Consider the following 27,383-nt stretch of genomic DNA (forward strand, 5'->3'; position numbering starts at 1 on the left):
CTTCTCAGCAGAAACCAAATAAGAAAAAAGAAAATGGAGTGAAATACATTGATTGAAAAAAAAAAAACAAAACACAATCTAAAAGTTGAGAATTATGTTTTATATGGAGCATTACTGAAGACTATAGCCAGGAAGCAGCCTCTCAAATAACTCTGAGGAACTGTTCCAAAGAGGTAAGGGTGGAGCCAGGATACACAGGAGTTTTTTGCTGGGAAAAAAATACATGTAGTCAAACATCAAAAGATTACTGCTAATCACACACACACAAAAAAAAACCCAGACATCTCAAATTAATGATGTTAGTGCTTTTCTGTATAGGGGAAGATGCAAGAGTTAGGGCTTATTGAAATTATTCCTTTGATATGCATCTTAACTGTGTAGGGCCAGTATCCTGTTTTTCTCTATCCTGAATTCCCCTCAGGGTGCATCTTTGCTGGCTGCAGTGGCCGATGGATTGTTGGCAGGCAACATCCTTTGTTTACTGATATGGCAGGCAACATTCTTTGTCCACAAATATTTAAAGTATTGAAAAAACTTACCAAACTAAAATTATTATCCAGTGAATTGTCCTCCAAAAATAAAGGAGCAATTAAACCTTTCTCAGACAAATAAGAACTGAGGGAATTCATCAAAGCATATATGACCTGAAGTAAATGTTAGAAGTAGTTCTTCAGGGAGAAGGAAAATGATAAAGGTAAGAAACTTCAATGTATGTAAAAGAAGGGAAAGCATCAGAGAAGGAATAAGTGAATGTAATTTTTTTCATATTCTTAACTTAGCTAAAACATACCTCTTATAACATTACTGATAAAATGAAATGATTATGTATAAATCAAACAAAATATGTGCAGGATATATAGTATGTGGAAAACTACAACACTCAAAAAAATATCAACAATATAAATAAATGGAGAAATAGCCATGTTCATCAATTAGAAGAGTCAATATTGTTAAGATGTCAGTTCCTTTGAACATGATCTATAGATTCAATGTAATCCCAAGCAAACTTCCAGCAAATTATTTTGTACATATCAAAAAAACTCAATCCGAAGTTTATATTGAAAGACAAATGACCTTGAGTAGCCAACATGATGCTTTATGAACAAATTGGAGAACTGGCATTACCTGACTTCAAAACTTAGTATAAAGCTACAATAATCAAGAGAGTATAAACACATAAATCAATGGAATAGAAAAGGAAGCCCAGAGGTGGAGCCACAGAAACATAGTCAACTGATGTTTGACAAAGGAAAAAAGGCAATTCAATGAAGAAATGATATTTTTTCAATAAATGGTGCTGGGGCAATTGGATGTGCATCTGAAAAAGAATGAATATAAACCAGACAAGTACATTTTTTACAAAATTGCCTCAAAATGGGTTATAGATTTTAAATTTAAAACACGCAACAGTAAAATTTCTAGAGGAAAACATGAGATCTAGATGACCTTGGTTTTACCCATGGGTTTTTAGATACAACACCAAAAGCATTATCCATGAAAAAAAGATTTATACTTTATTATACTTAGAAACTTCTGCTCTGTGAAAGACATTGTTAATAGACTATAAAAACAAGTCATAAGTTGGAAGTTTAGTATTTGCAAAACACTATCTGGTAACTTTTGTTTGTTTTATATTTTAATCTCAAACATTCAAAGAACTCTTAACACTCAAGTATAAGAAAACAGCCCAATTAAAAAATGAGGAAAAGGTCTAAACAGCCATGTTTACAAAGAAGATGTACAAATGGCAAATACATTTGAAAAGACAAGTAACATGATTTAACATTATAGGACTTCAAAATAAGACAACAGTGAGATACCACTGCCCACATATAGAGTAGCTAAAATGTAAAAAACATAACAAAACAAACAGTACTGTTTGCTGGTGAGTATTGAAAGCAAGAAAAAGTGTTAATCATTGCTGGAGGTGATGCCAACTGATAGAGTCACTTTGGAGGACAGGTTGGTAGTTTCTTACAAGTTAGAAACAGTCTTACCGTTCAGTCTAGCAGTTGTGCTCCTAGGTATTTACCCAACTGATTTGAAAACTATGCCTGTACAAAACGGACAAGTGAATGTTTGTAACAGCTTTAACTGTAAATGCCCCAAACCAGGAGCAACCAAGAAGGTTTCCAACAGGCGAATTGTTGATCTGTGGTACATCTATACAATGGAATATTATTCAGAAATAAAAGGAAATGAACTATCACTCCATGAAAAGATACAGATTAAGCTCATAAGCAAATGCTGAGTAAAAGAATTAAGTTTGAAAAGATACATCCCATTTGATTCCAAATACATGACATTTTGAGAAAGGCAAAACTATAGAGGTGTTAAAAATATCAGAGGTTGCCAGAGAGGAGAGAGGCGAAGAGGGCTAAATAAGTGAAGCTAAAAATTCCCTAATTTTTTAGGGTAATGAAACTGTTCTATATTGTAATGGTAAGTACATGGCACTGTGCATTAGTCAAAAGCCATAGAACTTTATAGCATAAAAATTGAAACTTGGTGTATACAAATTTAAAATATGCATAAATCATAGTGTCCCAGGACAAAATGTAGAATGGGACAAAGCAGTCTAACTGTATTATATATGTAAGAAACAATTTCACTGAATGAGATGGGAGAAAATATTTTTGCTTTAAATAATTTTGGAGATGACCGGAGTCTAAGACTAAAGGCAAAAGAAACTGTACACAGACACTGTAGTCAAGTTGTTAAAGTTATTTCCTTCAGGCGTAATGGTTAACAATTCTGATACTGTTATATATGTATACCAGAATTGCACAATTAAGCAAATGGATGGCTGATGGTGAAAGCCAGGTTTCTTGCTGCTAGAGTGAAAATTTATAGAAAAACTAAAGTAAGGAGGTAATCTATGTGGTAATGGATTACAGTTAGATTCATCAGTATAAATTCGTGTTTAGCTTAATATAGATAGAATTGGTTACATATAGAAATATTTATAGATATGTATATACATATAGGTTAATATAAACACATATTTCTTGTTCTTTCAGCTTGAAGCGTCTTGAAACATTAACACCTCAGTAGCTACAAGCACACCTAGTATTTAGATCTTGGCTTCTAATATGATTCTTACAATAAGAGGAACCAGGCCTTCTTGGAGATTTGGCTGAATCTAGGACTAGGGTAGGATATACAGAAAAGAGGCCTTGAGTATCTTGCAGTGCAGAAAATGAAATAGTACTTAAAACAAATAAGCACGCACAATAATGGGAATATGTCAAAGGGACACAGGAACCAATTGGAAAAGCTCTCAGTGACCACAGCTGGAACAATTTGAGCAACAAAATAAATAAAATTTTATTGGATTATAACCCAAAGTATAAAGTAAGTATCCATGAATTCATTCTGATGTTAATAAGTCATTGAATAAACAAATAGAGAATAGAAAAATCTATCATCCATAATTTCAGATAATTTATGCAGATGCTTTGCCATCAGGGAGGTGGGCTGTGCCTCAAGGATTGATTTCTTTCCAAAGACTACAATGTGAAAGGGTTCAACAAGAGTAACTTCACAGTGGAGAAAACTGGTAAATGCTACCTCAGCCAGGTGTCAAGGTTAACATCAATAGTGATAAGTCATGTCAGTAGTAAGTACCCTTGATATGATGTGAAGAATAGGGCACTTTATTTCTGGTCTTCCTCACAAAATCACATAATCCCACTATAACCTTGAAAAATAAAAGACAAATCCCAGCTGAGGTACAGTTTACAAAATATCTGACCATTATTTCTTAAAACTGTCAAGGTCATCATAAACAAGGAAAGTCTGTAAAACTCCCACAGTTAAGGGAATCTAAAGATACATGACTAGTAAATGTAATATGGCAATCTGGATGTAATCCTGGGACAGGAAAAAAAAATAGGTAAAGATTAAAGAAGTCTGAATAATACCCCAAATTTAGTTGATGATAATGTATCAGTATTGGTTTATTAATTGTAAAAATGTGCCATGTGAATCATTAATTATAGGGGAAACTGGATGTGAGTCATATGGAAACTCCCTAAACAATCGTCACAGATTTTCTCCAAATCTAAAACTACTCTAAATTAAAAGTTTATAAAAAACATAATCAATAAAATTGTGATATCTATAACTTAATATGCTTGATGATGTACTTTTGCTAAAACTGACCATTTTGTTTAATAGTAAAAATGTTTGTGTAATTTAGTTTTATATTTCACCTGTATTTGTATTTTTCCTCAACAAAACTACTACAGAGATTATTCTTTATTTTCATTAATATGTTATAAAATGGTATTGATGATTTTAATGATTTATTTGCATGGTAGAGAAATCAACCATTATGCTAACCCAAAACAGTACCAGGAAGCAGTCCACTGTAATTAGATTTACCTGTTAACTTTCTAAACTTGTTTCCTTGAAGATAATTTTAATGATAAGGTACAACTGAAGTTAGACGGTTATCTAATTAATAAAAATCATCATTTAGTGTGATTTTCCTACTGCATCTAATGCTAAGTATCTTTTCACTGATATAAAATGAGCAATGTATCTACTTACCACATATGTGTATACACACAGTATATGAACAAATTCGTTACTTTAATGCAGATACACACATGATTTAGAGTGATAATAGAGTTATAATACAACATAAAGTATTTAACCACAGCAATAAGTATGTATGCATGTTTCTGTATGTATAAATAAATATATATACATATAGAGAGAGAATATATGTGTGTGTGTATGTGTGTGTGTAAATGCACATAGTATAGGAATAAATTCATTAATATGTTGTTAAGCTGTGGTATTAAGTGAACGTGGGAACATCATTTACAGATTTTGGGGAAAAATCTCAATTAATACTTCTATTGGCAAGGTACAGCCCTGAGTTAAAGAAGCCCTCTATATGTTGCCATTGAATTGTGTGTAAACTAACACTATCCATTTCAAGTCAATAAGAAAAGAGCTACTATTTTAGAGCATCCAAAATAGCATGAGCTATTGGCTATCACTGTATAGTTACTCAGAGATTTGTTTTTATGAAGTGCCAGTATGGTCCAATTTTACCCACCCCTGATCCCATGCCCAAGTTCCTCTAGAAGAAATGTTTTTCATTTGTATTTTCTCCCAAGGAAAACAAACAAACAAATATTTTCATTTGTCTACGCAGTGTGACAATCAGAAAATTTTGAGCATTGGGAGATTAATACAGCACACATCTCAAAGAGAAATCAAATTATCAGTGTGTGCTCTTTAATTTTTTTTTTCAGTACAGCCCTTGTATCTGGAAAACAAGTAACAGGCACTCATATTTTAAATTCTTGTAGTATTTTTTAGTGATAAAAGTCTGGGTCAACATACGTTGAAAAGGATTACCAGTTACCAAGTTACCAAGCACCTTTCACTTCTGCCATCTTTCATATCTGCTTTGCATGAGTTCTTACACTTATGTCAGGAAAATACTTTTTGAATCTTATAGGAAATCATACTTCATATGTGAAATATATGATCCCTAGACAGAGAAAAAGAGAGCAAGAGAGAGAGGGAGAGAGAGAAAGCAGAGGTAGTTAAGGGGAAGCTACTATGTCTACTATATGTTGGTTATTTTTATCCATGTCTTTTAATTTCTTCTACACAATTTTTCATGAAGAGGTTAGGTTAGGTAATTATTTTTCTATTTAAACCAGGTTTGTGTCACCAAAGAGATATGCCAATTCTAGTTTATATATTCCTGTATCAGTGAACTACCATGTTAAAAGAAAGCTAGTTTTGACATTTTTCAAGGGTCCTTCCCCAATAATACTCTCCAGTTAGAAAGCATGTTTGAGTTTGAATATTACTTTAAATTTGTAATTATTGTAATAAGATTACAGAATTAAAGAAAACATAGAGGCAATTGTGTCCAACCTTTTATTCTTCAGCTATGGAGAATTTCCCTTACAGATATCACATTTCAAACATTACATATCTACTGGCTATCAAAATTGAAACTCTAACCCTGGTCTTCCAGCTGCAAAGTACATTGCCCTGACCACTACAAATATTAATAATGCTTGTGTACCTACTGAGGGCAAGGTGGCATGCAGAATATGAGGGGCAGCCTTAGGCTATGACTAATGAGTCTCTTCACACTAATGGTGCAACTTGTGATCAAGATCTTGGCCCTCAGTTTTGCAAACTGAGAACCACTAATTATTCACATAGAGGCAATGCATCCCTAGACCAACTCTGAAAAACAATCTAACAAATTGTGATGTTTCTGTGTTAATTTATAATGGGATATAAACTCTGGCAGAATCATCAGCTCTTTTCTTCTGTTTATTTAACTGCATGAATATTGACTACTTTCAGTGTTCAATGTGTAAAGTTGGACATTATGGGTAACAAACTTGAAGACCACGCAGTCAAATCACAGTATAGATTTTAGAGCTATGGGGCAAAATAGGGGAAATAGCTCAAAAGATAGATCAGTCAATGTTGGGGAGTCCTTAAATAGCAGAATGATAAATTACAACTTAATTTCTTTGGCAATTAGAAGATGTTGAAAGTTGTGGAGTAGGCAAATTATATGATTAGAGATGTATGTCAGGAAAATTGATTTTGCAAATATGTTATAGTTCCAAATATTGTTCTTTTCCTGCCTAAGATTGTTTCTCTCATATTCTCAGGGAATTGCCCCATTTTTCTTTAGGAAGCCACCCTGTCCCTAGTGATAAAAGTATTTTTACTGGATTGAAGAGAAAAAGAGGTAGTAGTAGCTAGGGTTGTTTTGATATTATTAATATTGTTAAGACAAGGGGGAACAAAATCTGTATGAGGGAGACATTGATGGTTTTGATTCTTAGTAAATTAGTCAAGTGAAGAGCTAGAGGGAAAGAGGGAAATGGAGGATTAAAGTATGTCTCATTTTGATCTTGGAAAATGAGAAAATAGTGATGGTTTTGACATATGTAATGGTGTCTGATGGAAAAGTTCATTTAGAAAACCAGGAGAATAAGATCCTTGCCCCTCCAAGTAGTTATGTGACCTTAAACAAGCCCTCTACCTTCCATATTCTTCGGATGTTTCATGGTAAAATGATGGAGTTGAACAAAGTGATCTCTAATCCAGATCTAAGATCCATATTATAACTGAAATGACCATTTTTATTTTATCATGGAGAATTCAATTCCTTGGATGATTACACATTATTTGAGATCCTTATGTGAGCATAAAGTTCATTTCATACACTAATACAGAACCAGACTCTAATTAAACATTAGAACTCAGAAACATTTCATTAAGTTCAGTTTATGACAGCAACAACTCAGAATGACTATTTTATAATAGAGTAATAAATATACTACTGCATTGTTAGTATCTTATGATCTCTTACCCTTGATTTCTCTTCCTGATGGGGCTCCCAGGCCCTTAGCATAGACTAGTGAGGCCTCAATCCTGTGACTCTAGTCTGGGCTGATCAAGACCACTGTTTTAAAACTCTGAGGGCTCACTATACAGTAAACAGTCCTGATAATCTGGCCCTAATTGTAGAAACTTAATATCTCTGTTATATTTGAGACAAAGTCTAGCCCGATGAGTGTAGAGATAGGATCTCAGTCAAGTTCTCTGCACATAAATCTGTTTGATTCACCATCATATACACAGCACCAAGCAAAGTTCCTAGGACAAGTTAGAAGCTCACAGTTTCATTTATCAGATGAATTAATGCTGTGTCTTTGTGCTGATTACTTGTCCAGGGGGCAGACAATGTTTTAAATGTGACTTCTTTGCTCTAATGGTATTGCTGCTGTTTTAATATTCTCCATTGAATTCTTTAATTTGCACGGACTCACTTTGTAGTACACTCCACAATGAGTGCTCTCAGCTCCTGTGGCCATGGATATTTAATAGCCATATATGCTTCTATCTTGGCTTCTCTCCTTTAACATATTCTGCCCTAACTTATTTGTGGTTTTTGAGGGTTTTTTGTTGCTGTTTTAATTGTATGTTTTTGTTTGTTTTGTTTACTTTCTTCCCAGATACCCTTCAAGGCAAAACTCAAATTAATTTGACCTATGCAATTCTTCTCTTTGTTCTCCTTTTTTTTTTTTGTCCAATGTGCCAAGTCCTGGGAATGGAAACTAGATAAGTCCCAGTTCTTACAGAACTAGAAATTCTCAATGCATTCATCTCTCACTCAGGTTGTAAATGAATTCATCAACAGTCTAGTAGTATGGTGAAATTGAAGGAGCTCAGAAAAAGAGCCAGTTGACTAGCTTTTGATAACTTTTGAAAGTTTTACTTTTGTTGTGTTTGTTTTTTCCCCAGTTATGAAATTAAGAGACTTGCTTAGATCTCTCTGGATTCCTTTTCACTTTTAATTTAGATACCTAAAATATATTTCTTGTTAAATTTTAAATTTTCAAAGTAATGTTGGAGATACATTTTTACTTTGTTTCATTTTTATTGAGAGGCTAAAAAAATCAGAGGGAAAAGTACTCTTTCAGCCATTGACTGGGTAGCTGTGATGCATATTTATGCCCTTCTATCACAGATCAGTCCATGACATTTTAATAAGATGGAATTTTAAACTGTGTATGAAAACAACCAACTTACAGGCAAGCAGGACTTGCTTCAAGTCTTTGCTCCAATGTATACTGTATGACCTTGGACCCATGCCTCTACCTTTCTAAGCTTTAGTTTATAAACACATTAATTCACAGTATTACCTAATTCATCATTTATAGTGAGGTTAAATGAGGTGTTAAGTTTAACCCAGTGTCAGGCACATGAAAATGCTTATTGAATCTAAATATAGTTAATTGTATAATTAGTAGACATATTCTTTCTAGTGTGCTTGCAAATTTATTCTGTAAGCGTGAGGATACTCATGACCATCACTGGTGCTTTAATACTGAGACTCCTGTAAAAATCTATAGGCCCGTTAATTAAGCCTTAGTAAATAGTAGTTTGTTCTTGGAAGACAGGATGTTTTCTCAAATTTACGTCTCTCACTAACCCTAGCACAGGCTCCAGTGCATTATATGTGTCTTGTTTAATATCTGTTTATGATATCATCTTGCCACTGTGCTACGACTAAAGCAATACATCATTTTTCTTTTAAACTCGATTTCCAGTGGCAAGCTTCAACAAGTTCCACAACCCTTTACTTTAAAGTCTGGCGAGAGTAGTATAAATCACTATCCCAGGATGGAGTGTATGTGGCATGCCTGTATCTTGGCCGACTTATTAATAACAGCATTTTTTCCTATAGCCTTAAAAGTTTTCAACAGAATGTTCCAGAAGGCCATTACCAATGCATGAGAGGGATTGAAACCTCTTTCACAATCTTGATCTAATTTTCTTCATTATATTTATGTTGAAAGTGAGACCCAAGGAATTTAAGTGACTTTCCCATGAAAATCAAGATTTCTGGTTCCCTAGGTTTAGAATTATAAAATTGTGAAATTGTGGAGGGTGAGATATTAAAAGAAAGAGAAGTGGTATTTATTGATTACTTATGTTTTGTCAAGTCATGATATGTGTTATGTGAACTCACCTTCACATCACTCTAATTATAAAAGTTTTCTTTTTTATGATGGGGATACATGTAGGAAGCAGTAGTGCTGAGATCTGAGCCTCAAATCATCAAAACTGTTTTTCCTTTATAATTTTTCTCCTTCAATCATGTAATTAAAACCCCTCAATTGACAAATAAGTGCTTCATTCCCAGTGCCCTGGGTTAGATGGTTTGTTCAAGGTTATAAATGCATCACGTCAGTGGCAGTGCTGGGTGCATTTCTGAGTAAGATAGTGTTCATTTGCCAAACACAGCTGAAGTCTTCATCCTGATGTTTCTTTTTTCAAAAAAGGGGGACATAATACTTGGCATCCACTGAAAATATTTACTTAAAATTAGAGGCGGGTTAAGTCAAGTTCCTGATAGATTGTCAAAGGAGTTTAGACTTGAAATCTCTTTATAGTAAGTTTACAGAGAATACTTCCAGTCACTTAATGCCTTTGGTGCTTCTTTTGATACCTCTGGAAATATGCTACATTAACTATGACATTTTATTCATTTTGTTCATATTCTTGGCTCAATTTGTCCAAAGCAGAATCTTTATTACAGTACATCTTAAAGAGGACAAGTCTTAGCAGACAGACTCCCTTATTAGGCAAACCAAGAGCACCACACAAAATGTACACACCTGTGCACACACGCAGGCACACACACACACACACACTCCCCAAATAGGTCTGTGTTTCCTTTTGGAAAATGTTGTTTCAGTATAAAATGTATACTTTAAACACAGCTTCCCGTATTTAATTCATCTACCACCAAAGGGACATGCTTTAAAGATAATGAACATCAATAGAGACTTCTGCAAAATGTTTGCCTAGTGAATGGTAAATCTCTCTGAGCTCTGGTAATTCCTCCAGTACACTTCCTATAGGAATCCCAGCACAATTAAGGGCAGATGAGGACTGCAGCAGATCAGTTAATGTATTTCTTTGTCATTCTTACAATAATATTGAGTACTAAATGATAATACGATATATCTAGTAAACCCTTCTGAAACTTTTTCCCCTGTCATTTGATATTTTGGTGGGTGATCTCTAGCCAACCCCCCGAACCAGGAGATTTCAAGTTCAACAATGGCATTAGGAGGCAGTTACACCTGGTGGCAAATCATAGAAATTCTGGAGTCTTTCTTTTAACACCAAATTCTATTCTTTCTACTTGTGAGGTTGTCATATAAGGCAAATAAGTTTACCCATCTAGCCTTTATTTCTTCATTCTTGAAGTTGGGATAATAATAATGCTTAAGGAATGTTACATTTTCCAAATGAAATAAGATAATCTTTTAAAGCATGTGACATAATGCCTTTCAACAATAAAGGTTCAATAAATGATTCCTAATTGTACCACAGGGCACTATCTCTAATGCTCAAAACAACTCCACAAGAGAGAAATCATTGTCCCCACTTTACAGATTTAAAAAACTGGGCCTCAAGGTGGTACTGTAATTGACAAACTATTAAGTGGTTAAATCAGTTCAGACTCTAAACTCTAGTCTATTCAGTTCCAAAGCTTATGTGTTTTCCACCCCACTAAGCATGACATTACTATAACATTCAAGAAGTGGTCATAGGAGGTAAATGAACCTGTTAGCAAGGCATCATTAGAAAGAACAGCTCAATTTCAACCCTGCCAAAACTCTGACCATTGTGTTTGGCAGACACGCTTCAGCTTCCAGATGGATAATTTTGAGCCAAACCACTAATCAGGTCAGTAGGTCAACCCAGAGGAAGTGTTTGCAGCTAATGTATCCTGGCAGGTCTATCAAAATGTGGTCATGCTCAAAATCTCGTGCTCTACAGGGCATTTCAAGGGCCTTTCAGAGCAGAGGCAAATGATAGAAAATGCCTGTCTTCAAAACCTCCCATACTAAGCCCACTTTCTTCATGCTTTGTGGAACAGAACTGCAGGCATCAACCATATATTTGCACAAACCTTGAAGAGATAAGGCCCTGCCTCCTAAAGAACATTTTGGAGGATAGGTGTTCTTGCCATTTTGAGGCAAAGTGCACATCAGGATTTTACTCTGTAGAATAAAATAAGGCATGCCCGTTATAGAGAGATAGTACAGAGGGAGAAAATAGCATGTATTTAGGACAGGGGCCAATATGGTGCTATTCCTAGCTCTTGTCACTTGTGACCTTGGGCCAGTTGCTTAACTCTCCTGAATTTCATATCATATGTAGCAATGATGGAACAATGCATACAGCATGGAGTTGCTGTGAGTAATCTAGAGAAAAAAAAGTTTAAAGCAATCGACACAGTTGGCATCACACAACTTCAGTTCATCTGCTTTCTCTTCTCCATCTTGCAATTAAACTACTATACTCTGACATCTTAAAGATCTTCATATGATCATATATTCTACACAGTGTACTGCAGCTGATTTACTGAAACTGTACTGGCAGGGTCTATAGGAGTCAGGAACACAGCAATGTATTGATTTGACTGTAAATTAATGGTTACCAAAACCAAATGGATCCTCAACAATCTAGCAACATTGCTTTGTTTATCTTCCCCTTATCTTACTGCTTTCTCATTCTCCATAACTATATTAAAACTTTCCCACTATCCTCAAAGGTCTAGTGTCTCCTTCTCCATCCCACTCTCCCTTCACCTTAAACATATGACCCAAAAGATGCCCTGAAAAATGTCTCTTAGTATCTGCACTTTTTGGGCAGCAAATATAAATATACTAAGAATTATTTACTGAACACAGTTTTACTAAAAACAAATTTCAAGGGCGTACCACAGCTTCTGCAGTGGAGTAGATGTTCAAGACATATATACTAAGTGAATGAACAATGGTACATATATACAATGGAATATTACTCAGCCATAAAAAGGAATGAAATGGGGTCATTTATAGAGATGTGGATGGACCTAGAGTCTGTCATACAAAGTGAATCAAGCCAGAAAGAGGAAAACAAATATCATATATTAACGCATATATGTGGAATCTAGAGAAATGGTACAGATGAACCTAATTGTAGGGCAGGAATAGAGATGTAGACGTAGAAAACAGACATGTGGACACAGGAGGGGAAGGGGAGGGTGGGACAAATAGGGAGATTAAGTTTTATATAAATGCACTACCATGTGTAAAATAGATAGCTAGTGGGAACCTGCACAGGGAGCTCAGCTTGGTGCTCGGTGATGACCTAGATGGGGGGAGAGAGGGGGACGGAGGTCGAAGAGGGAGGGGATATATAAGTATACATATAGCTGATTCACTTCATTGTACAGCAGAAACTAACACAAAATTGTAAAGCAATTTTACTCCAATTAAAAACAAAAATTTCAGGAGATTGCCTCAAGATGGCAGAGTAGAAGGACATGCACTCACTCCCTGTTGTGAGAGCACCGGAATCACAACTAACTGCTGAACAGTATTCAATAGGAAGACACTGGAACTCACCAAAAAAGATACCCCACATCCAAAGACAAAGGAGAAGCTTCAATGAGATGGTAACAGGACGCAATCACAATAAAATCAAATCCCACATCTGCTGGGTGGGTGACTCACAAACTGGAGAACACTTATACCACAGAAGTCCACCCACTGGAGTGAAGGTTCTGAGCCCCACATCAGGCTTCCCAACCTGGGGTTCCAGCAACGGGAGGAGGAATTCCTACAGAATCAGACTTTGAAGGCTAGTGGGATTTGATTGCAGGAATTCAACAGTACTGGGGAAAACAGAAACTCCCCTACTGAAGTGCACACAGAAAGTAGTGTGCACATCAGGACCCAGGGGGAAGAAGCAGTGAGCCCATAGGAGACTGAAGCAGACGTACCTGCTAGTGTTGGAGGGTCTCCTTCAGAGGTGGGGGGTGGCTGGAGTCCCCCCATTAGCCCCACCAAAGAGCCTGTAGGTGCCAGTGCTGGGTCACCTCAAGCCAAACAACCAACAGGGAGGGAACTCAGCCCCACCCATCACCAGACAAGTGGATTAAACTTTTACTGAGCTCTGCCCACCAGAGCAACACCCAGCACTACCCACCACCAGACCCTCCCATCAGGTACCTGGCACAAGCATCTTAGATAGCCTCATCCAACAGAGGGCAGACAGCAGAAGCAAGAAGAACTACAATCCCGCAGCCTGTGGAATGAAAACCACATTCACAGAAAGATAGACAAAATGAAAAGGCAGAGGGCTATGTACCAGATGAAGGAACAAGATAAAACCCCAGAAAAACAACTAAATGAAGTGGAGATAGGCAACCTTCCAGAAAAAGAATAATGATAGTGAAGATGATCCAGGACCAAGGAAAAAGAATGGAGGCAAAGATCGAGAAGATGCAAGAAATGTTTAACAAAGACCTAGAAGAATTAAAGAACAAAGACCTAGAAGAATTAAAGAACAAAGACCTAGAAGAATTAAAGAACAAACAAATAGAGAAGAACAATAAAATAACTGAAATGAAAACTACAATAGAAGGAATCAATAGCTGAATAACTGAAGCAGAAGAACACATAAGTGACCTGGAAGACAGAATGATGGAATTCACTGCCGCAGAACAGAATGAAGAAAAAAGAATGAAAAGAAATGAAGACAGACTAAGAGACCTCTGGGACAACATTAAATGCACCAACATTCGCATTATAGGAGTCCCAGAAGGAGAAGAGAGAGAGAAAGGACCCAAGAAAATATTTGGAAAGATTATAGTTGAAAACTTCCCTAACACTGGAAAGGAAATAGCCACCCATGTCCAGGAAGCTCAGAGAGTCCCAGGCAAGATGAAACCAAGGAGAAACACACTGAGACACATAGTAATCAAACTGACAAAAATTAAGGACAAAGAAAATTTATTAAAAGCAACAAGGGAAAAACGACAAATAACATACAAGGGAACTCCCATAAGGTTAACAGCTGATTTCTCAGCAGAAACTCTACAAGCCAGAAGGGAGTGGCATGATATATTTAAAGTGATGAAAGGGAAGAACCTACAACCAAGATTACTCTACCCGGCAAGGATCTCATTCAGATTCGATGGAGAAATCAAAAGCTTTATGTACAAGCAAAAGCTAAGAGAATTCAGCAGCACCAAATCTGCTCTACAGCAAATGCTAAAGGAACTTCTCTATGTGGGAAACACAAGAGAAGAAAAGGATCTACAAAAACAAACCGAAGCAATTAAGAAAATGGTAGTAGGAACATACATGTCGATCAGTACCTTAAATGTGAATGGATTAAATGCTCCAACCAAAAGACATAGTCTCATTGAATGGATACAAAATCAAGACTCATATATATATGCTATCTACAAGAGACCCACTTCAGACCTAGGGACACATACAGACTGAAAGTGAGGGGATGGAAAATGATATTCCATGCAAATGCAAATCAAAAAGAAAGCTGGAGTAGCAATACTCAGATAAAATAGCTTTAAAATAAAGAATGTTACAAGAGACAAGGAAGGACACTACATAATGATCAAGGGATCAATCCAAGAAGAAGAAATAAAAATTATAAATATATATGCACCCAAAATAGGAGCACCTCAATACATAAGGCAAATGCTAACAGCTATAAAAGAGGAAATTGACAATAACACAATAATATTGGGGGTCTTAACACTTCACATACACCAGTGGACAGATCATACAGACCGAAAATTAATGAGGAAACACAAGCTTTAAATGACACAATAGACCAGATAGATTTAATTGATATTTATAGGACATTCCATCCGAAAATAGCACATTACACTTTCTTCTCAAGTGCACACGGCACATTCTTCAGGATAGATCACATCTTGGGTCACAAATCAAGCCTCGGTAAATTTAAGAAAATTGAAATCATACCAAGCATCTCTTCCAACCACATGCTATGAGATTAGAAATAAATTACAGGGAAGAAAATGTAAAAAACAAAAACACATGAAGGCTAAAAAAATACATTACTAAGTGACCAAGAGATAACTGAAGAAATCAAAGAGGAAATAAAAAAATACCTAAAGACAAATGACAACATAAACGCGATGATCCAAAACCTATGGGATGCAGCAAAAGCGGTTCTGAGAAGGAATTTTATAGCAATACAGTCTACCTCAAGAAACAAGATATATCTCAAATAAACAATCTAACCTTACACCTAAAGGAACTAGAGAAAAAAGAACAAACAAAACCCAAAGTTAGTAGAAGGAAAGAAATCATAAAGATCAGAGCAGAAATAAATGAAATAGAAACAGAAAAGCAATAGCAAAGATCAATAAAACTAAAAGATGGTTCTTTGAGAAGAGAAACAAAATTGATAAACTTTAGCCAGACTCTCAAGATAGAGAGGGAGAGCACTCAAATAAATAAAATTAGAAATGAAAAAATAGAAGTTACAACAGACACCACAGAAATACAAAGCATCCTAAGAGACTGCTACAAGCAACTCTAGCCAATAAAGTGGACAACCTGGAAGAAATGGACAGTTCTTAGAAAGGTATAACCTTTCAAGACTGAACCAGGAAGAAATAGAAAATATGAACAGACCAATCACAAGTAATGAAATTGAAACTGTGGTTAAACAACAATCAAAAGTCCAGGACCAGATGGCTTCACAGGGAATTCTATGAAACATTTAGAGAAGAGCTAACACCCATCCTTCTCAAACTCTTCCAAAAAATTGTAGGGGAAGGAACAGTCTCAAACTCATTCTACAAGGCCACTATCACCCTGATACCAAAACCAGGCAAACATACTACAGAAAAAGAAAATTACAGACCAATATCAGTGATGACTGTAGATGCAAGAATCCTCAACAACATACTAGCAAACAGAATCCAGCAACACATTAAAAGGATCATACACCATGGTTAAGTGGGATTTATCCCAGGGATGCAAGGATTCTTCAATATATGCAAACTAATCAATGTGATACAACATATTAACAAATTGAAGGATAAAAACCATATGATCATCTCAATAGATTCAGAAAAAGCTTTTGAGAAAATTCAGCACCCATTTATGATAAAAACTCCAGAAAGTGGGCCTAGAGGAAACCTACCGCAACATAATAAAGGCTATATACGACAAACCCACAGCAAGCGTCATTCTCAACGGTGACAAACTGAAAGCGTTTCCTCTAAGATCAGGAACAAGACAAGGATGTCCATGGCAATCAGAGAAGAAAAAGAAATAAAGGGAATACAAGTTGGAAAAGAAGAAGTAAAACCGTCACTGTTTGCGGATGACATGATACTATACATAGATAATCCTAAAGATGCCACCAGAAAACTACTAGAGCTTATCAATGAATTTGGTAAAGTTGCAGGATACAAAATTAATATACAGAAATCTCTTGCATTCCTATATACTAATGAAAAATCTGAAAGAGAAATTAAGGAAACACTCCCATTCACCATTGCAACAAAAAGAATAAAATATCTAGGAATAAACCTACCTAAGGAGGTAAAAGACATATACTCAGAAAACTATAAGACATTGATGAAAGAAATCAAAGATGACACAAACAGATCGAGAGATATACCATGTTCTTGGATTGGATGAATTAATATTGTGAAAATGGCTATACTACCCAAAGCAATCTACAGGTTCAATGCAATCCCTATGAACTTATCAGGGGCAGTTCGTACAGAACTAGAACAAAAAATCTTAAAGTTTGTGTGGAGACACAAGAGATGCCTAGTAGCAAAGCAATCTTGAGGGAAAAAAAATGGAGCTGGAGGAATCAGACTCCCTGACTTCAGACTCTACTACAAGGCTACAGTAATCAAGACAATATGGTACTGGAACAAAAACAGAAATGTAGATCAATGGAACAGGATAGAAAGCCCAGAGATAAACCCATGTACCTATGGTCAACTAATCTATGGCAAAGGAGGCAAGGATATACAATGGAGAAAAGACAGTCTCTTCAGTAAGTGGTGCTGGGGAAACTGGTCAGCTACCTGTAAAAGAATGAAATTAGAACATTCCCTTACACCATACACAAAAATAAACTCAAAATGGATTGAAGACCTAAATGTAAGACCAGACACTACCAAACTCTTAGAGGAAAACATAGAACACTCTTTGACATAAATCACAGCAATATCTTTTTTATCCACCTCCTAGAGTAATGGAAATAAAAACAAAAATAAACAAATGGGATCTAATGAAACTCTAAACCTTTTGCACAGCAAAGGAGACTATAAACAAAGCAAAAAAGACAACCCTCAGAATGGGAGAAAATATTTGCAAACGAATCAATGGACAAAGGATTAATCTCCAAAATATATAAACAGCACATGCAGCTCAATATTAAAAAAACAAACAAACCAATCAAAAAATGGGCAGAAGACCTAGATAGGCATTTCTCCAAAGAAGACATACAGATGGCCAAGAGGCACATGAAAAGATGCTCAACAACACTAATTATTAGAGAAATGCAAATGAACACTACAATGAGGTATCACCTCACCCCGGTTAGAATGGGCATCATTAGAAAATCTACAAACCACAAATGCTGGAGAGCGTGTGGAGAAAAGGTAACCCTCCTACACAGTTGGTGGGAATGTAAATTGATACAGCTACTCTGGAGAACATTATGGAGGGTTTTTAAAAACCTAAAAATAGAATTGTCATATGACCCAGCAATCCCACGACTGGGCATATACACAGAGAAAACCATAATTCAAAAAGACACATGCACCCCAGTGTTCATTGCAGCACTATTTTCAATAACCAGGTCATGGAAGCAACCTAAATGCCCATCAAAAGACAAATGGATAAAGAAGATGTGCTACATATATAAAATGAAATATTACTCAGCCATAAAAGGGACGAAATTGGTCATTTGCAGAGACATGGATGTACCTAGAGACTGTCCTACAGAGTGAACTAAGTCAGAAAGAGAAAAACACATATCGTATATTAACGCATATATGTGGAATCTAGAAAAATGGTACAGATGAACCAGTTTTCAAGGCAGAGACACTGATGTAGAGAACAAAAGTATGGACAGAAATGGGGGGAAGTGGGGTGCGGCTTGGTGGTGGTGGGATGAATGGGGAGATTGGAATTGGCATACATTATAATATGTATAAAATAGATAACTAATAAGAGCCTGCTCTATAAAAATATTAAGAAAGTAATTCATGAGCTCCAAATTAAAAAAAATAAATATAATAAAATTAATTAGTATTTAAAAGAAGTTTCACATATAATGAGCTAGATGGATTGAAACAACAGGAAGTTTTAAATTTGTATTGAGAATAACACCTCCTTATAATCTGTCTGTTCTTTACACAATATGGGGTATTTTAGTTCTATGATAATTCCTAAGTATTCTGTGATGTAGGCAGGTCAGAGATTTTGATCTCAGGTAAATGACAGTTCAGAGACCATAGATAACTTTTCAGAGCGAATTAATCAGCTGGGATTAAGGTCTTCCTTTCCCAATTAATTTTTTTTTCTGTATACTACATGGTATTACATATGCCTATCTTGAAGAACAATGCCTATACTCAGAAAGCCCAGAGCTGTCCAATACTGAATGCTTATGTAATATTTATAGATAGCAAAGATCTGATCCATGTATACTGTGTTCTGGGTTTGTTCAGTCTTACAGGTATGCCAGTAGTGCTCACCTTTCATTGTTCAAGGTTCAATGATTTGGAAATGACTTCTTTTAAAGCAGGTATCATCATACTGTCCTGGATACTCTATCATTTGGGTATACTGCTGTTAGGCCCACAACTAGTAGACTTTAAATGTCTGGGACTGAAGGCCTATTCACGTAGACTTTGGATAATATTTCCTAGATAGTAACTGTTATCTCATTCTCTTCTGTATGGTACTTTCTTTGTTTATAGTTATGGGCTTTCCTAAATTGGAAAGATTCCGTAAAAAGAGTGCTTAGTTTGTTTTCAGTGGTTTTAATGTCAAGCACATTCCTCTCTAGTACTTGTGTTTTCGTAACATCAGGGGAAATTAAAATGTGATCTTTTTACACAAGAAAATATTGTTGCATTTGGCAGCAGCAATATTATATGAAAAGGTGAGATCTAGAGAGCCTGCAACTTTTTGCTCTGTGACCTTAAGATGAGTCTTATAATCTCTGTCTGTGAAGTATGACTAGTAATTACCTATCTCACCTGATTATTGTGGGTGTGTAAGAAGGCAGTGTATATGAAAGTGATGAAGATAGTTATGTTATGCTCATTACTATCTTAAAGTTACTAATTCCTACTGAGTATATTTCTCTATTCTTCTATCTCCAGCTAGTTATTTGTATGCAAAAATGAATGTTTTATTCCTAAGAATAAAAAAGATCTTAAAAGTACCTGAAAGTCTAGAAAATTGAGCCAGAAATAATTTAAGAAATGGAGACTTTTTAATCAATACCTTCAACTTTTACAAGACACACACACACACACACTCACTCACCATTGCAATTTTGTCACATTCTTCTCTTTAATTTGTTTTGTATTCCTAAGTGTGCAGTGTGAAATCTGCAGAAGGTTTGATCATGCTAACTACAGAATTGTACAAACACAATGCCATTCAGATGAAAGAAAGAAGGGGACAGAAAAGAGAAATAGCATTATTTAGATCTGTTCTGTGCCATTTAGTAATTCAAAGAAAGCCAAAAGAAATCTGTAACATAGGCATTTCCCTGTTACTTTAGAAGTAGAGACTGTGGAAGCTTATCAAGCTTAAGTAAGCAGACAAAGAGCACGCAGCTATTAAATTGTGGTTTCAGAATTCAAAGTAACTCACATCAGACTGAATTCCAACCTTTTTATTTGCATGATGCACAATAAATCCTACTAACATTTTCTAATTTATTTAGCTTTTACCCACAGGCAGAGGCATTATCGAGTGTTAAATATGAAATGTGCACAGTAATCCTTCTCCAGCTACTCCCCTTTCTTTTATGTCCTCCACAGGTCTCCAATTTCTTGCTTCCCTTTCTTTGAAAGCCCACTTATCTTGGCTTTCTTGATTAAAAGCCATTAACTTTTCTCTTGGTGATAATCTGAGCTGCAATTTGGTGGTACCTCCACTCCTGCCTGTGACCCATAGGATCTCCATATCCCTACTGGCCATTCTGACCACTTACTGACCATTGGGCCTCAGTAAGGAAAATCAGCCTAATTTCACCATGTAGTCATCTTTTGATTGTAGAAATCAGTGAACATATCAGACTTTTGTCCAGAACAAAGGGTTATTGTGGCAACTAAGTCCTTTATACTGAGTTGTAGATGGCTCCCTCTTGAGGGTTAACATCAGCTTTTTAAAAAAGGCTTTTTAAACAAGGTTCTACTGTATAGCACAGGGAACCATATTTAATATCCTGTAATAAGCCATAATGGAAAAGAATATGAAAAAGAAAATATATATGAATATGTATGTGTGTATATGTATATGTGTGTATATATATCTGAATCATATATGTATGTGTGTGTGTTTATGTATATCTGAATCACTTTTCCATATACCAGAAACTAACACAACATTGTAAATCAACTCTACTTAAAAAAAAAAAAAAAAAAAGCGTTTTAAATCCTTGCCTGGGACGTTGGGTTATCTTTACAACCATTTTATACTATTAGATTTCTATTTTAATGTTGGATGGACTGGATAGTCACTACGGATTCTTATCATTTGCAAGCTAGAGAGGCTTTATAGGTGTAACCCATTATTTCCCAGTCCACATTAGCCTGCAGGAGGCTCGACTGACTTTATTACAACTACACTTCAGATGGAAGGAGTAAAGACAATGAAAGGAAAAGGAAAGTACAATAAGCTGATTAACAGTGTATGTCTCTGCAGAGGGGGCTAAAGAAGAATCAGTTATGGGGACAGATTTTCATGACTGGCCCAAATTTAGGAAGTAATCACCAGTCCTACCTCTCATTAGACAAATAAAACTACAGAAACTCAAATGCCTTCTTAAATCACATAACATTGCTGGAAGGGGCGACTCCTTCCTCCCCCTTCCCTCCGCCTTTTTTCTTTTCCGTTCCCCTCCCCCTCCCTTCCCCGTCCCCGATGACCAGATCCTGAGGAGGCAGCTGCAGTGGCAAATGCTGAGTTCTCGGTGAAGGTATTTCATTTCTCCCATCTCCTTCCCTTCCCACCCCATCCATTAATATTATTCTTTTGAAGATTCTTCATTGTCAAGCTGCCGAAGTGAAGAGTGAGATTGCAGAAGGCGGTACTTCTCGTTTCAGTGCTTCTTCTGGCGGAGGAGGAAGCCGGGGTGCACCTCAGCACTATCTCAAGACTGCTGGCAACAGTGAGTTCCTGGGGAAATCCCCAGGGCAAAAACGCGCAGAAATGGATTCCTGCAGGAAACACTAGACGAGGTGACAACTCCGTAGCAAACAACTGTGCAAATGAAAAAGAACGACATGATGCAATCTTCAGGAAAGTAAGAGGCATACTAAGTAAGCTTACTCCTGAGAAGTTTGACAAGCTTTGCCTTGAGCTCCTCATTGTGGGTGTAGAGTCTAAACTCATCCTTAAAGGGATCATACTGCTGATTGTGGACAAAGCCCTAGAAGAGCCAAAGTATAGCTCACTGTATGCTCAGCTATGTCTGCGATTGGCAGAAGATGAACCAAACTTCGATGGCCCAGCAGCAGAGGGTCAACCAGGACAGAAGCAAAGCACAACATTCAGACGCCTCTGAATTTCCAAATTACAAGATGAATTTGAAAACCGAACCAGAAATGTTGATATCTATGATAAGCGTGAAAATCCCCTCCTCCCCGAGGAGGAGGAACAGAGAGCCATTGCTAAGATCAAGATGTTAGGGAACATCAGATTCGTTGGAGAACTTGGAAAGCTTGATCTTATTTATGAATCTATCCTTCCAAAACACTTTTGGAAAAAAAGAAGAGACTCCAACTCAAAGATATGGAAGAGGATTTGGAGTGCCTCTGTCAGATAATGAGGACAGTGGAACCTAGATTAGACCAAGAAAGAGCCAAGTCCTTAATGGATCAAGTACTTTGCCCAAATGTGCTCCTTGATGTTAAGTAAGGAATTGCTGGTGAGGATTCGTTTCCTGCTGCAGCATACCACAGAGTTGAAAGAACACCATTGGGTTCCTCACAAGGCTTTTCTTGACAATGGACCAAAGATGATCAATCAAATCCGTCAAGATGCGGTAAAAGATCTAGGAGTGTTTATTCCTGCTCCTATGGCTCAAGGGATGAGAAGTGACTTCTTTCTGGAGGAACCGTTCATGCCACCCAGGATGACAATGGATAGGGACCCACTTGGAGGACTTGCTGATATGTTTGGACAAATGCCAGGTAGCAGAATTGGTACTGGTCCAGGAGTTATCCAGGATAGATTTTCACCCACTATGGGGCGTCATCGTTCAGATCAACTCTTCAGTGGCCATGGGGGACATATCATACCTCCCACACAATCACAGTTTGGGGAGATGGGAGGCAGGTTTATGAAAAGCCAGGGGCTAAGCCAGCTCTACCATAACCAGAGTCAGGGAATTTTATCCCAGCTGCAAGGACAGTTGAAGGATATGCCACCTCAGTTTCCTAAGAAAGGACAGCTTAATGCAGATGAGATTAGCCTGAGGCCTGCTCAGTCTTTCCTAATGAATAAAAATCAAGTTCCAAAGCTTCAGCCCCAGATAACTATGATTCCTTCTAGTGCACAACCACCACACACTCAAATACCACCTCTGGGACAGACACCTCAGCTTGGTCTCAAAACTAATCCACCACTTATTCAGGAAAAGCCTGCCAAGACCAGTAAAAAGCCACCACCATCAAAGGAAGAACTGCTTAAACTAACCAAAACTGTTGTAACCAAGTATCTGAATAGTGGAAATGCAAACGAAGCTGCCAATGGTGTAAGAGAGATGAGGGCTTCTAAACACTTTCTCCCTGAGATATTAAGCAAAGTAATCATCCTGTCACTAGATAGAAGCGATGAAGATAAAGAAAAAGCAAGTTCTTTGATCAGTTTACTCAAACAGGAAGGGATGGCCACAAGTGACAACTTCATGCAGTCTTTCCTGAGTGTATTGGACCAGTGCCCCAAACTGGAGATTGATATCCCCTTGGTGAAATCATATTTAGCACAGTTTGAAGCTCATGCTATCATTTCGGAGCTGGTGAGCATTTCAGAACTAGCTCAACCACTGGAAAGTGGCACCCATTTTCCTCTCTTCTTAGTTTGTCTTCAGCAATTAGCTAAATTATAAGATTGAGAGTGGTTAACAGAGCTTTTCCAACAAAGCAAGGTTAATATGCAGAAAATGCTCCCAGAAATTGATCAGAATAAGGACCACATGTTGGAGATCTTGGGAGGAAACGGACTGAGTTTCTTATTCCCACTCCTCAAATTGGAGAAGGCACTGTTAAAGCAAATAAAGTTGGATCATCCCCTCAAACCATATATAAGTGGATTAAAGATAACATCTCTCCCAAACTTCATGTAGGTAAAGGATTTGTGAACATCTTAGTGACTAGCTTCTTACAGTACATTTCTAGTGAAGTAAACCCACCCAGTGATGAAAGAGATTCTTCCTCTGCTCCTTCCAAAGAACAGAGCAGGAAAAACAACTGCTTCTTTCCTTCAAGCCAGTAATGCAGAAATTCCTTCATGATCACATTGATCTACAAGTCAGTGCCCTCTGTGCTCTTCAGGTGCACTGCTACAATAGCAACTTCCCAAAAGGCATGTTACTTTGCTTTTTTGTTCACTTCTATGACATGGAAATTATTGAAGAAGGTTTCTTGGCTTGGAAAGAAGATATAACCCAAGAGCTCCCAGGGAAAGGCAAGGCTTTGTTCCAGGTGAATCAGTGACTAACCTGGCTAGAAACTGCTGAAGAAGAAGAATCAGAGGAAGAAGCTGATTAAAAGAATCAGCTAAAGCCTTAAATTGTGCAAAACGTACCATTACTATGACATAACTGCATTTGACCTAACCACTGCGAAAATTCATTCTGCTGTAATGTTTGCACAATATTTAAAGCAGAAGCGTGTCAGTTAGGATTTCCTTCTGCATAAGTTTTTTTGCAGTGTAATGTCTTAATCATAGTCTACCATCAAATATTTTAGGAGTATCTTTAATGTTTAGATAGTATATTAGCAGCATGCAATAATTACATCATAAGTTCTCAAGCAGAGGCAGTCTATTGCAGGGACCTTCTTTGCTGCCAGTTATCATAGGTTGTTTTAAGTTAGAAAACTGAATAGCAACACTGAATACTGTAGAAATGCACTTTGCTTAGTAATACTTGGGTTGTTGCAATATTTACTTATCCATTTGGTTGTTACAGAAAAATTCTTAACTGTAATTGATGATTGCGTAATAGTATATTGCCAGTATTTCTACCTCTAGTAATGGGTTTTATGTGCTAGATTTTAATATCCTTGAGCCTGAGCAAGTGCACAAGTCTTTTTAAAAGAAACATGGTTTACTTGCACAAAACTGATAAATTTTGAGAGATTGTAAGTGCCCTTGAAGTGGTCTTTGTGAGTGTGAAACTAATGGTGAGAATTTGAATTGGTCCCTTGTATTATAGTATTGAAATTAAGCCTACTTAATTTATCAAGTCATGTTCATGCCCTGATTTTATATACTTGTATCTATCAATAAACATTGTGATACTTGAAAAAAAAAACATTGATGGAAGGGGAAATACTAAACCCTAGACGTTATGGTTTACAGATGCACAATATTACCACCTAGACACATTCACCAAGCAGTCTCATGTGGGCCTTAATTAAAGCTTAATTCTGCATTTCTTCTAGTAATTATATGTGCAGGCTGCTGTTAAATGAAGAATACTCTTTATTTTCCTGGACCTCTTAAGAATATTGCAATCCAAGGTTGGGACTACAAATTAATACTAAGAGGTTTAATTACTAGAGCATATGCTATGACATTTATATGAAATAATAGACTGAGCATAACAAAATTTTTAAAAGTAGCACTATCATATGCCAGACACCCTCCTCAATCTACTGTCTGCCTTAATCCTCACAAAATTAGATTTAGTCGTACTGCTATGACTGCTACCAAAAGCCAGACCCTATATAGAACGTATGATGTATTAGCCATTGTTCTAAGTACAGACACACACACACACACACACACACACACAAACATGCATGAATGTATGAAGTTGTTTAATTCCTATAATCACTCTATGAGATAGGCATTTTTATCCCTGTTATATAGATGAGGAAATAAAGGGTCAGAGGCACTAAATAATGATTATTCAATAGGTATTAATTAAATGTCTCCTCTTGTTGGATATTATGTAAGCACAGGGGATATAAGGATTAATATGAAAGAAGTGTTCCTGGAGCCTTCAGTCTAGTGAGGAATACAGATTTTAAACTGATAGCACCAAGAGTTATTACTCATTAGAATAGAATTTCTATAATGAAGAATTTTATGAGAGTATATGATATAGAGGTAAAATCTGATCTCCAGAAAGGGAAGCTTTTCTCTAAGCCATAATAGCAGATTAGAACAGCTTCCCAGGGAAAGGCGGAGGGAGGAGAGTGAAGACAGTAAGGGTTTGAACTACACTGTCCAATGAAGGACATGAAAAACGGCTAGTGTAAATTTAGGTGTGCTGTAAGCCCAGTATACACAAAAACTTCTACATGTTATTATAAAAATAAAAAGAAAATAAAATACCTTGTTCATACCTCCATTTTTATATAGACTACTTCTCAAATGTTAATGTTTTATATATATTGGGTTAAATAAAAAATTACTATCAAAATTAACTTCACCTGTCTAATTTACATTTTTAGTGTGGCTACTAGAAAATTTGTAATTACACGTCAGACTTGCTTTGTGGTTCATACTATGTATCTATTGGGCAGGATGACGTAGGGTTTTAGACCAAAACAAATGCCAGAAGCTTGGAGGACTCATTGGTGGGAAGCAGACCTGTGAGGCTGCAGTAGGTTAACTATGATGTGGCAAAAGCTGAGGCTGGAGATAGAGGCAGGTTAAGGGCACACACCTAGGACTTTGGTGTCAGACACTAGGGTATTCTTGCTTCTTCATTCAACCAACAGCCGGGGTTCTCATCACTCTGAAAGCTCTGGGATACACAGATCCATGTTCCTGGAGTTTACATTCTTCAAATGAGCTGCTCAGAAAGAATGTACCAAAAACTGAAAATGAGAAAAATGATTCATCTCTGCCAGTTCCCTGAATGAGCAAGATTTTTGGCCCAGGATGTGGCACTGGGAAAATAATATAGTTTACTTTCTTACTGGTTACCCTACCCTCTCTCTTCTTTTTACTACCCTTCCTCTGTGGTTAACCATGTTCTCTTTTTTCCTGTTTTTCTTTTTTTTTTTTTTCCTAGTGGCAATCTCCCATTAAGAAGATCCCTGGGGCTCCACTCTCATACATCTTGTGCTAAACCCTACCACTTTCTGAAGGAGCTAATCCTATCTCAGTGCAATGTATATATTGTTCTAGGGCTTATTACATTCTTCTTTGAGTTTTAGTTGTATTCCCCCCCACCCCGGGATAAAACAAGGTAATTTACTGAAGCAGAAGTGATACTAAATGACTGTTACAGTTACCTCCGTAACTAACTGAATAAATAAAAAGAGAAAAGGAAACACCAAAGAAATACAATCAACATTTTTTGTAACACGTATAATATTGGTCATCTTGTATTTATAAGCACCAAAATCTATTTTAAAAGAGAGTGTATGCACATGGCGTGTGCATGCATGTGTGTGTGTCTGTATGAGACCCTCATCATGTGTGTGCCTGTCTGTGTAAGACCATCATCTAGGCCAGAGGTGAGATGTCAGTGTGGACAGCTGTACTTTTCTCTCTCATTCACAGTAATTAAAG

General features: G+C 36.6%; 1 pseudogene; it reads left to right on the top strand.

The window, feature by feature from the left end:
* The window catches only part of LOC114902931, a 65,885-nt pseudogene extending 41,485 nt beyond the window's left edge, over nucleotides 1-24,400 (top strand).
* Nucleotides 24,401-27,383: the final 2,983 nt, after the last annotated feature.

The sequence above is a fragment of the Monodon monoceros genome, unplaced genomic scaffold, assembly GCF_005190385.1.
Source record: "Monodon monoceros isolate NGI ecotype Baffin Bay Population unplaced genomic scaffold, NGI_Narwhal_1 Super_Scaffold_10, whole genome shotgun sequence".
Classification (NCBI taxonomy): domain Eukaryota; kingdom Metazoa; phylum Chordata; class Mammalia; order Artiodactyla; family Monodontidae; genus Monodon; species Monodon monoceros.